Genomic DNA, 8440 nt, shown 5'->3' on the forward strand with positions numbered 1-8440 from the left:
GCAGGCCAAGCAGCATCAGAGGAGCAAGAAAGCTGACGTTTCGGGTAGAGACCCTTCTTCAGAAAAGGGTCTCGATCCTAAACGTCTGCTTTCCTGCTCCTCTGATGCTGCTTGGCCTGCTGTGTTCATCCAGCTCTACACCTTGTTATCTCAGATTCTCCAGCATCGACAGTTCCTATTATCTCTGATCTACAGTCTGCTCAGCTTTTCAATATGAAGATGTCTGATCTTGGGCTTTAAATCCACTTTCCTGTCCTCTCCTATAAATCTTCAATACCACCATCAAATTCTATCCATCCCATTGATGTGTTGAATGAAAAAAGGGGTCACCACCAGGATAAAAGCTCATTTTAAAATTGGTTTTCTGTAGTGTAGTCACTATAAAACAAATCATTAGAAAAAAAGTGCCCGCAATAGATTCAATGTATGTACACCTCACTTGCTGCCATTTACATACTTTTGTGGGTGAGGGGGAAAGAGAGAGAAAATAGGAAAAACTTCTTACCTATTCATAGTCTTCATTTACTCATCTCCCCAAGTCTATGACTGGACCACTTCACTGTTATCAGCAACAGATGACTGGACTCATAATTGCTAAGAAAAAGGATCCCAATTAATTTAATGGGGAACTTAGAGAGAAGCTGCAACTTTGCATGCATGAGTCGAACTTAATTTTGAAAATGCATTTCCACTTTTTTATCATTGTACAATGTTATCTTACTGAGGATTATGCTACACATCGACAAGTTATGAAGAAATACAGATTCACATACAAGTGTATTCCAAGATATTCTTTTCCCCTCCTGTTTCTTTATAGGTGCTGGTTAGATGCAGACATTTTGTAGAGAATGTTGCTTGTTGTAAAATGCACTACCTGTGATGTCATGAATGAGAACAATGGGATTGTTGCATTACTTCCCATTGATGCTGTCACTGAAGCAGAACTTTGTACAAGGGAAAGTTCTACTCAGAACCCTCTTACTCGTGAGAGGAACTCATCCATGGAAACTCCTGCAACAGTGCATCCAATGTCTAATGACTTCTCGACATATCAGAACCTCATAGCACAGGAGACCACGCAGACCAAGACATCTGTGACGCAGTTCTGCAAAATATCCAATATGCCCTATTTCACAGCACTGTACATTTTCTATTTTAGCTTGTATTCAATTCTCCTTTTGAAAGTTATTGAATCTGCTTTTGGAAAGCAGGGCTATTGTACTTGGTTAGTTAAAACAGGATACTTAGGTTCCGGGCTTACGCCCATTACTTTACTTACTGATTTGAGAAACTCACTGACCAATATTTCTTCAGTCACCTGTTCACAATGGAAACCACCAGGGCAGGGGCAATGCTACTGAACCCGAAGTCTAGAGCCTAGACTAAAGTTCTAGTAAACATGGGATTTTAAATCTCTTCTTGGCAACTGGGGAAGGTGAATCCAGTTAATTAACTAAGTCTGGAATAAAAAGTTAGCATCAGTTGTAAAAACACATCTGGCTCATTTATGAAATTTATGATATGCTTAGTTTTTGAGACCCGTCTTTAAAGTGGAGAGGAGTGAAGTATCATGTGACCTATTTCTGAATACTCCCCAACAAACGCAGGTGGCTTCATTACTAAAGGTTATGGGGACATTTTAGAATTATATTATAGAATTCCCACAGTGTGGAAGCAGGCCATTCGGCCCATTGAGTTCACACCAACCTTCCAAACAGCATCTCACCCAGAACCAACCCCCACCCTGTTCTTATAAGCCTGCATTTTCCATGGCTAATCCACCTAACCTGCATATTTGGAGTGTAGAAGGAAACCCACACAGACACTGGGTGAACGATCAAACTCCACAGAGACAGTCACCTGAGGGTGGAATTGAACCCGGGTCCCTGGCACTGTGAGGCAGCAGTGCTACCCACTGAGCCACCGTGCTGCCCAGAAATGTTACTACACACCTCTGGAGAAGGTGGGACTTGAACCCAAGTATCTTGGGTCTAGGGGCAGGGACACTAACACTGTGCCACAAGAGCCAAAAGTAACACCTGTATGAAATGGCAAAAGCAGTTGTGCTGTATTCTGTCTGGGTGTACTGTTAGTCTCAAAAGTCTCAGAGAGGCATTAGGAAAGTCATGTTTTCAAAACCATTATACTTTGAACCGTCTATATAATTCCAGGAGACAGAACAGAGTTAAGAATTTGAAGGATAGCTAATTAGTGTTTCTTCCAGGATCCAAGACCTAAGTCATTCACATGGTCAAGGAGATGGGCTCTGGGAAAGGAAGATAGTCCACAGCAATCCACTGTAGCATTGGGTTGCAGAGTTTCTAACACATCCATGAAACTCTCCCAATACCCAAGTCAGTCTGTAGTCAGAGTGACAGAATATATGATAGGCAGTTGTGGACATGAAGCAGAGAAAGTGTCAACTCTGTTACTTACTATGCAGCATGCAGGTGGGAACTTGCACTCCAATTGAAGAGGCACAGTCTTGTTGAGATTTAAAGGAGGCTGAAATAACTTACCTAGCTTGGGCTAAAGGGAGAGAATTGCCACAGTATCCCGAGAGTACAGAGTCAACTCTGGGATTAGACATTAGTTGCCTGGAAAAGGCAAAAAGGAGCAAGCCTTTGAGAATGAAGAATAATTTTAGACTGGTTTCTGGAAAGTAAATTGTTAAGGGGGAGTGCTATACAACTACAGCAGCGATTTTCAGCTGCGCTAAAACTTAAATGGAGTACCTCACCTCTGCATTTTAAGAGTATATGTTACTGACTAAATAGTGTTTATTCAGTTGTTGCTTTTTGATGCCATTCAATTCCCCTACAATGAAGACTGATGATATTTGTTCAACTTCTCTACCATTTCCAGGTTTCCCTATTCCCCAGCCTCATTCTTTAAGGGACCTATGTTCGCTGTGGCTTCAGGCTTTTTTATGTTTAAGAACCTCTGCCTGTCCATTTTTATACTACTTATTAGTTTATTCTCTATTCTTTTCCGATCATCTTTTGTTGGCTTCTGAAACTTTCCTGATTCTTTGGTAAAATTACTGGTAAAATCAAATTGAGAAAAGAAAACATTTAATTTAATTCTGTTCTTAACTTCCTTGCTATGCTTTGTCTATCCCTTTCCTGAAATCCATCTTCCTCACTGGCATTTATCTTTGTTGTGAGTCATGAAATATTTTCTTAAATATGATCCATTGTTCATTAACCATGTGTTCTGTTAAACTCCTTTCCCAATCAATTTAGCCAACTCTGTGCAATGACCCTTATTTACGTTCATCACAGTTCTGACCTATATTTCTCTCTCTCAAACTGAATGCTAAAACTCTATTACGTTCATAGATCATTTAATCCCTAGTGTGTGGAAACAGGCCCTTCAGCCCAACAAGTCCACAATGATCCTCAGAGCATCCCACCGAGACCCATCCCTCTATAACCCACCTAATCTACACATCCCTGAACACTATGGGCAATTTAGCATGGCCACTCTACCTAGCCTACACATCTGTGGACTGTGGGAGGAAACCCACGCAGATACGGGTAGAACATGCAAACTCCACACAGACAGTCGCCCGAGGGTGGAACTGAACCCAGGTTCCTGGCACTGACAGGCAACAGTGCTAACCACTGAGCCACTATGCCATTATGTTATGTACACTTTTCACTAGGATATCCTTTACTCTGGAGATCCTTTATTAAACCTGTCTTATTAAACATCATCAGATCAAAAACAGCCTGATCCCTTATAGGATCCACAACATAATGTTCTATGAAACCGTCTCAAATACACTCAATGAAACCTTTACCCTGGCTACCTCCGCCAATTTGGTTTTCCCAAAATACATGTAGTTTAAAATAACACATGATTCAAGTACTTTTTCTTTACATGGCCTCATTATCTATGGATATATTCTATGCTCTTTCACTTAACTATGGTTACAGGTTGACATATAAAACTACTCACGACAGTATCTTTTGGATATTTCTTACCTCAATCCATATAGATTTGGCAACTCCAATCCAAGATTATTTTGGTTTGTTTGTTACAGTAAAAATCTTCCTTGCACTTCAGAATTTTATGTTTCAGTGAAATTGCTTCTTATTTTTCTAAACACCAGCAAGAAATGATACATTATATTTAATTTCTTGTCAAATAATCCCTCACCCCAGCAACCAGTCTAATGGACATTCAATGCACCCCCATCTGAGACAAGTGTGCCCTTCCTTGGGTAAGGAGACCAGAACAGTATACAGTGAGGTTCCTAATCCTCAGTGTTCACCAGAGATTTTCTCTACTGCATTTGTGTGGAAGGCAGATAAGGACTCGATTAACTCAGCTTTCTATAGGTGGGAAACCGCTGCCAACACCACTTGCTGGTTGAGTTCACATGAGTAAGATTACCAGAGCAAAACTGAGTTCCACCAAACAGACAGACACAGTCAGGAGAAGGCAAGAAGAATTAATCAAAGTGAGAAACTGCCTTAACCATGCAACTAATAAACGTTGGTCTCTCCAACAGCATCTACACAATGCTTGAATACAATACACTTCTCACTAAGAATGGTAATTATCATTGGATTGTTGTCCATTATGTTTCTCTGACTACAAAGCAACGTAAGTCACATGAGCAGAGACAAACCATTCAGTCCTCCAACACTGCTCCAGCATTCGGTAAGATTATGTCTGATCAAGTTGTGGTCTCAACTGCACTTTCTCAACTAAACATCATACCCCCGACTCCCTTGTCTATCAAAAATCTATTTAATTCAACCTTGAATGAATTCAATGACCCAGCTTCTATTGAATTCAGCAAGAAAATTCACCATATAAGTTACTATCAGGGAGAAAAAAAAAGTGATTGCTTAGCCTTAAACCACCCCCCAGCAGCAGTCTGCTTTATGAGATGAAGCATTCTACTGATTTCCAGCCTATCAAGTCCTCACAAGATCTTAAACGTTTCAAAAAGATTTTGTTCTGTTCGACCCCAAAGGTCATAAGCTCAACCCGTTCAACCTTTCTTTGAAAGTCCTTACTGCACAGAAATAAGCTATTTAACCCCATCCTACAAGAACCTCCTCCCGTTTTTCCTTACACAATTGTTAGCACAAGCTTCTATTCCTCTCCCCCTCATTTGCATTCCATGAAATGCAATCATACTATTTGCCTCAAACAAACGTAGTTAGTTTCACTTCATCACCACAAAGGGACTGCTCCTGTATTTCCTTGATGACTTTCTTACATTTATGCTCAGGGCATGCTTGAATCAGAGGCCTTTGAGAAATACTTGAAGTGGAAGAAAATATGGGGCTATTGTGGGACAGCAGATTTAACTTGGGATTACTTATGCAAAGAGCCAGCACTGCCATGGTGGGCTCGCTGGCCTCCTACTGTGCAGTAAAATTGTACGGCTCTTTTTCTGATGATATCATTAGCGATTGTTGCAGCGGTGGTCACTACATGTATCACATTGAAGTCTACCAGAACTAATCCAGCTCCTGTCGGAGAAACAGAACTCACCATTTCAACTTTTGTTAAAGAGGGAAGCATTTGGGCTCCTTCTGTGACTTATTACAGCAACAATGGAAGATGAAGTCTGTCAGTGTGAGCTCCTAAAAATCAAAATAAAACATTTCTTAAATCATTAAATCAACATTGAGTACAACATTTCATTTAAAGTAATGCATAGAAATATCGATTTTAATTCTAGCACAAACAATAAATGGTGTAGACCATTCGGCCCCTGGAGCTCATTCGCCTTTTCACTCAGATCACAGCTGATCTTCTAACTTTAGTCTTGAATATACTCAATTGAGTGTCTACAGATCTCTGGAACTAACAATAGTATTCCTTCAAAATAAAATAAAAATATTTTAAATTTAGTATTCAGGATAAGGAGTTGATGGAGTGCAATTTTAAAAAAGAATTATGAATACCATATACAAACAGTAACTACTGAAAGCACACAGCAAATTAAACAAGACAATAACCAGCGGCCCTATCATTTTGCCCAGATAAAAGATCCCAAGAATTAAAAGGATCTACTCAATCACCTGGGTCAGGATTTACCCCCCCACTGGGCCATCAACTTTCCCTGGGAACTGCTACAAGATTAATGGACATGATTCACTTAACAGTTGCTCAGTTATTCAGAAGTTGAATATTTCTGTGAAGAGAGAGGTATGTGGTTCAGTCTTTTCCTCTTTCACTCATTAGGACAAACATTTCAAACAAATAATCTATCCTGCAAGTGACACTGTAAAACCCTTGAAAAGGTTACACCCTTACAAGAGACTAACTGGGTTTCTAACAGAGTCGTGGCTTCACAATTACTGCTAAACTCCTTCACTTTCTTTAGTGAAGCTAAGTTATATTTATAGAATGTCAAAATTCTTCCTCATGATAAAAGTTCTTTTTCTCCAAAGTTCTTCATCTTTATCTTTATCCAATCATAATAATTTATCTCATCATCTGAAGACATCCTTCACTATCATTTAAGTGCTATTACGATCCCGGACGGCTGTCTGTGAGAACATTAATAATATGACTGGCTGATAACCTGTTTCATATCTTCACTGCTGCCTGGAGATTCCCTTGACTTGGTGCCAGATTTAAACTGATATTGGAAGAGAGGAAATCCACACCACAGACCAAGCGAGCTGCCTTCTTCAAAGTTAGTGACTTTACCGTTGACCGCAAAACTCAAGCCAATGTAGATTTCCATTTGCACATTTTGTATTTTGTTAGCGGATAAACTTCTCCAATTTTTGTAAAAGCTGCTTTTGTTCACTTCCCAACTGTGAGATATACATATTCCCAGAATTTGTCTACATTTCAGGCAGTTTTTTCCAAAATGAATTCCCAGTTATCAAATTATGCCAATAGATCATCAAATTAACATTCAACCATCATCATACAGCACAGAAACAAGCCATTCAGCTCAAAAGGTCCTTGTCATTTTTTATACTCCACACCAGCCTCTTACCATCCTTTTTCTCTAAGTTTATCAGTGTCCCCTGTATTCCTTTCTCCCTCATACATTTATCCAAATTCTCCTTAACTGCAGGCCCACTATTTACTTTAGCTACTTTCTGTGGTAACAAGTCACACCCTCACTCTGGTTAAAGTTTATCCTGAATTTCCCACTGGATTTTTTAGTACCTATCCTGTATTCATGACCAGAATAAATGGAGCCTTCATAACAGCAGAGACAGCCACACTACATGTATTCTTTTACAAACATATATGCAATTTAAAAAAAAATTTAAGTTTCAATCACATCTTCCCCCTTTCAAGGGCAGAGAGGCACAGCCTGTCTAGCTTTTCCCTCATAAGTATGTCAGTTTTGATATCATGCTACTACATAAATGTGCATCATTGCTATAACCTTGTAAAATTATATGATGACCAGAGTTGCTCACAACATCTGTGGTCTAACCACAGTTCCACACTACCTTATGCTAGTTCTCTAGTTTTCAATTCTATTTCTGTAGAGCTTTCAATGAGTTGTCCATCTGAATCTTAGACCCTTCTGTGTCTGTACTTCCCTTTAAGATACGTAGCTCCCAGAGAGTATGTGGACTCTATACATCCTACGAAAATGTACCACCTCACATGTATCTGTAATTCAGATTAACGATATGATCCAGTCCAAGTATCATCTGCAGACAATTAGGTTAACCGTGATTAAAACGGTTTCTACCTCTACTTAGTCAGTAATCAATTCCCAAATGTTAAAATTAATCAAGCAAACTATGTTAAATACCTGTGTGGATGGTGTCCTGGGTGACCAAATTCTAATCATAATTCCCATTCTTTTGAAATGGTACTCATTTGTTTATCTCACTTATCCAACTACACAGTTTGAAAAGAAACAAAGATGAATGTGTTTCCATTTGCCTCTCTCTCTCTTTAGGTTCTTAAGAATCAAAGCTGGGGCAAGAAACTTGAACAAATCTTTTTGATTTGAGCAGAGTGTTTGGATCAATTAGTAAACAAGATTTTAGTGCAAGTAACTAGTTTGTCCCAGATCAGAACTGGCTGACTGTAAAGAAAAAAAAAAGAAAAATTACGACCATTATGGTACTAGATTGTACACATTATCAACCACTGCCAGGTCTAAACTTGTCAAGAGCACATTAAACCTTCCCACCACAGAAAATGATTTCTGAGACATGTTTAGCCTTTGTGCTGGAGAGAATAAAGGCTCCAAATTGTCTGAGCAACAATGGGCAAAAACTGCTATTTTATGGCAAGTGGGGTTTTATTTGCACGAGCATCTATTATCATTAAGAGGCCTGAGCACTGGGGGGGGGGCGGGGGGAAGAGCGGCGGCACAGAGTTAGAGAGAGCGAGGGCGAGTGCAAGAGAGCCTGAGGTAGGGTGCAAGCGAAGGGTAGATAGTGAGAGAGAGAGAGAGAGAGAGAGAGAGAGAGAGAGAGAG

At 39.7% G+C, this 8440-nt stretch overlaps 1 long non-coding RNA gene across 1 annotated transcript; it reads right to left on the reverse strand.

Annotated features, from left to right (window-relative positions):
- Nucleotides 1-487: 487 nt before the first annotated feature.
- Nucleotides 488-5611, reverse strand: LOC109927673. The gene is made up of 3 exons (XR_007261612.1): nt 5518-5611; nt 3990-4106; nt 488-594 (listed from the first exon to the last, which is right to left on the reverse strand). It is a non-coding gene; the product is annotated as an uncharacterized LOC109927673 (long non-coding RNA).
- Between the last annotated feature and the right edge of the window lie 2829 nt (nt 5612-8440).

Source organism: Rhincodon typus, unplaced genomic scaffold (assembly GCF_021869965.1).
Source record: "Rhincodon typus isolate 14 unplaced genomic scaffold, sRhiTyp1.1 hic_rhity00008902, whole genome shotgun sequence".
NCBI lineage: Eukaryota > Metazoa > Chordata > Chondrichthyes > Orectolobiformes > Rhincodontidae > Rhincodon > Rhincodon typus.